The following is a 4,674-nucleotide window of genomic DNA, read 5'->3' on the forward strand; positions in this document are numbered from 1 at the left end:
TACCAAATAGTATACCAAATAGTATTTAATACTTTTGGTAGGCCCAAGACTTCATATGAATGCTTGCTATATTTTTGTAGAGCTTACACACTCATAACTCAAAAGGCACGTGTGCTTTGTTTTTGGAAGTTATCTTTTAGCGAGCTTTTTCAAATACATATAAATACGGGTGAGTGAGTGATACAAGGGTCACACTCATCCCAAGGGAGATTTGACCCACTCTTGTGTCAACGATGACCTCTACTCTATTCTCTATCTCTCTCTTGTTTATTTTAATTTTGTTTATGAAGGTTTATGCTTTTAATGTTTGCAAAAATATGTTATTGTTTGGACGGCCCTATACCTTTTGGTTTTGGATGCAAAATGCGTGGAAGCTTCATGAAGTGCATATGCCATTATGGAGTACATAATATGGCCTGATTTGAGGGCATTGAGGGCAGTTTACAGCCATACATATGTCTTTATGCCTCCAACATACATGGCTCACACATGAGCATGCTACTTGACACGTCCTTGATGGTATACTTCATAATTTTGTGTTGAGGAAATAGAATTTCTTCTCTAAGGGTCTTAAAGGTCCTGACAATATCAAAACATAAACTATTCGAAAAAAATGAACTATTAATAGTTTATAGTATACAATAAATTATAAATAACTAGTTTAATTTATTATTCATAATGGAAACATTTAATATATTATTACATGAATATAACTAGTATGCATAAAAAAATCAATATACGAATATAACCGATATATGAATATAACTAGTGTGCATGAACAAAAATTAGAACATAGTATGCTTTAGGTAGTATAACTAGTATCCTATCACTACGTACAGTATTGTATGTGTTCCAAAACTAGTATCCTAGAAATATATGTAGAGAACTATATGTGTTCCAAAACTAGTATCCTACTATATGTGTTCCAAAATTAGTATCCTATGTGCTAGTATATATACATGTATAGTATATATTTTAACTACTGCAATACTACTAGTGTAGTATATATTTCAACTACTACAATACAACTACTGTAGTATATATTTTAACTAGTGTAGTAGTATATGTATGCTATATACGTGTGTTGAAACTCATGTCACTAGTATGCCCAACACATTGTAGTGAGATTTTGCTTGCAAAGTTGTAACACATGAATACATGTATAGAGTTTGAGAATACCTTAATACTTGTGACATGATGTGTTTTAGCTCACTTGTGCTTTCTATACACAATGTAGTTTGAGTAAGCATGGGTTCTTAATGTATGAAAATAAAATTTGAGTAAGCATGGGTTCATAATGTATGAAAATAAAATTTTTACATGAACACAAATAGCAAGACCTTCACAAAGAACAAGAACTTTGTATGCTTAAATACGTGTGAGGATTTGGATATTAGAAATATTGGAGAGATTGGGCCTACTGTATTAAAATTAAGCTGGATTCTTCTCTTTTGAGAAAAAATCAAGCCCTTTAGGTGATCCATATCTAGGTTTGACACTTAAGGATGGGAGAAAGAGATCACAATTGAGGTTAAGCTCCTTAGAAGATGCACCTTGTTAGTTTAGAAGGTTAAACCTTCTATTTGAGATGACTAAGGAGTTATGTGGCAAAGCTTACCTATGGGATTGGGACTTCTCACTTTTGGTCATTCACCCTTTTAGTGATTGTGAAGGTTACTATAAAGTGTATTAAAAAAAAATATCCTAGTGAGGATTAAGAGAATTAGAGATGTTAAAGAGAAACAAATGATTATAGTGACTACGAGATGGCACACATATGTGGCACTATCCATTTCTATTAATTACCTACCCCAACAACAAGAGCATGTAAGAGGATGTGAAGCTAAAATATACTATTGCTAAACGTTTAATACTGAAGAGAGCCACAACTAGGTCTATGATTCACAATGATGTGCATGATCATCTTGGGATAGGGGATGCAAATTCCACTAAGAATATTGTCCACAAACTCGTGCCCAAGAGCACACACCATGCAAAAACATTGAAGTATCAATTGCACTTAACTTGTTTATGCAAATGCTACTCTCTATAGGGCCTCAAATTGTGGAGTTGCTATATAATTAGAAACTATGAGAGAGCTTTATTGGAGTTTGATGTAAATGTTTGAAAGATGTGTGCTTCAGAGACGTGTGAAGATGGCCAAGAAAGACATTCTTCGAATGGAAAATGGATTGGAGGAAATACTTCCAAAGAAATGTAAATATCCTTTTTTTCATGGCATAATGTGATAGCTAGCTTCATGTATGCACCCAATCACATGTTTTTGAAGTATCCAAAGTAGACCTTGTGAAGAAAATGTGGCCTAGTGGAGGCCTACTAGTGGAGAACTTGGAGATCATTGGACACACTTTAATCATGTTCACCATGTAAGCAGTTGGACTACTTTGTGAGCCTATATTTATGATCCCTATGAAGGGAGTTGCACAGAATTACAAATGTTAAAACTTAGAGTTGAGAATGCAAAAGCTGAACTTTGGCTTTTGAATTGTTCAATTTAAGGGCTTCATGGCAGATGAAGCTTGCAAAAATTGGCATGCTTCAAGATTGATTTTGGAGGCTAAGTAATGTTATGCTTGGAAAAGGGAACTTATGATCTTCCTTTTGGAAATAGAGTATGGGGCATCATACTCGTTCTTGAATTAAGCTCAGGATCATCAGAGCAACAAATGATTTAAAGTCATAGTTGGAAGAATTGCCCTCTCGCTCTACAGATAATCATGGAGAGAATATGAGAGCTTGGTGGAATGATGGCCATGTAAAACAAGGAGAGATCTCAACATTGGAAATATGGGTGGTCTATTGGAATCTGAGGGGTGGTCTATATGGTTTCTTAGGTTTTAAAAATGGTGGCAGGTTGGTGTTCTTGCAAAAACAAAGCATTCAAGCATATGTGCTACTTAAGGGGACAATAAGCAATTTTTGTTGCATGAGGCACCTGCTACAAATTTAGTAATGACCATGCTCCAAAGTGGACAGTGTACCTATCCGAGAAGCATGTTGCACCTTACAGAAATTGAAAGAGAGGTCCCATTTCTTCAAAAAAGAATCTAATTTGACCTCATACAAGTTGTGGATGAGGCTAGGATTGCATCACCTAAAATGCAGCAAGTGAAATGCAGCAACAGCGTGTCATGGAAGAAAGAGCCAATGAGATTTCGTAAGATATTTGTGATGGGTTATTTTAAGGTAATTAAGCTAACCCTCTCTGGTTTATGACCTTTTACAACTTGGTATCCATCTAACTTGAATGCAAAGATAACCGTTCCATTGCACTCTACTAAACATTATTTGTGTAGAATGAAATGGAAGAGAGTTAATATCACATCTTGACCATAGGACATATTTAATACCACATTAACAGTTCGCTATATTTTAGTCCATTAGTGATTTCAATAAAAGCACCTTTCTGAAAAGGCTATATGGCCCATTAAGTCCATGGTGCACATAGCTAGGTAATGGACGAACCATTGATGTGAAGGATCTTAGGCCCTCGTCCTGAAGACACATACTCTGCGAAGTAGTGAGCATGTCCCTTGGGCAAGGTGGTCTCAGAAAAGGTAAAACAGCTCCAAACACTAATATTTGTGTATGATGAGATGCCACAGTGAGAACATATGGAAAACATCTGATTCAGAAGGATACAATACATGGCTTTTTTTCATGTTTGATGGAATGGTATGCTGGCCCACAACCTTAGACTCAGCCTGCCATCCACATAAGAATGACTTGTGGATTATCTCATTGGGCCCCAGACATAGATCACTAAATGCCAGGAGCCGATCACTCTCACCTCTCTTTCAGCCTCCGAAGCTCTAAATGCCAGGAGCCAATCACACTCACCTCTCTTTCAGCCTCCAAAGCTCTAAATGCCCACCACCAGCTCCATTACCACTTACAATCACTGTCATTTCTCCTATGGGCATAACTTAAGCTACAGCACATTAACCTGTCTAGCCTTCTTGGTGCCATCAACACCCCCTGTACGCTCACTAAAAACTCCTCTCACGCACTCCATACAGCAGCCCAACAAAGCTTTCCAGAAACAAGAATTTCTCCCAGAAAAAAGGAGCAAGAATTTCACAACATCCTATACAAATCCAAAGACTTATGGCTCAGCCTTCTTGGAAAGGAAATCAGCCTTTCCCTCGCTGACCCTGCCATATGGCAAGCCTACACAGATTCACAATTCAATGTAGCCAACCAGCCCACCAACATTGTTTGATGGCCCACCAAATCTGACCTCCTCACTAGTGCATCAGCAACCCAAGCTACCTAGAGACTCAAAAATGGTAAAGAAAAAGACCAAGAGGCCCTTCAGTCCCAGTTATTCACTCGCTGTTGTGAGACCCTAGTGTCTATGCTAGCCAAGCTTTTCATGAATCTATTTGTCATGGCTTACTCCAAAACTAATTGGAGAACATTATTATACCTATTACCAAGATAGGGGACTCAATTAATCCACTAAACTTCCGGACGTCATGATTGATCAACTCAAGGCCAAGATATTTGGATAAGCAATAAGGGCATATTTGAGTGATTGGACAGAGCGACGGGGGGACGTCAAGCGCAGTTTTGGTGAGACCACTCCACACTAGACATATCTTCACACTTGGAGCATCATTGAAAGGCCCAGAAATACCAGCCTCTTGAACA

Source organism: Cibotium barometz, chromosome 6 (genome assembly GCF_041138505.1).
Source record: "Cibotium barometz isolate CiBa-2024 chromosome 6, ASM4113850v1, whole genome shotgun sequence".
Taxonomy (NCBI): domain Eukaryota; kingdom Viridiplantae; phylum Streptophyta; class Polypodiopsida; order Cyatheales; family Cibotiaceae; genus Cibotium; species Cibotium barometz.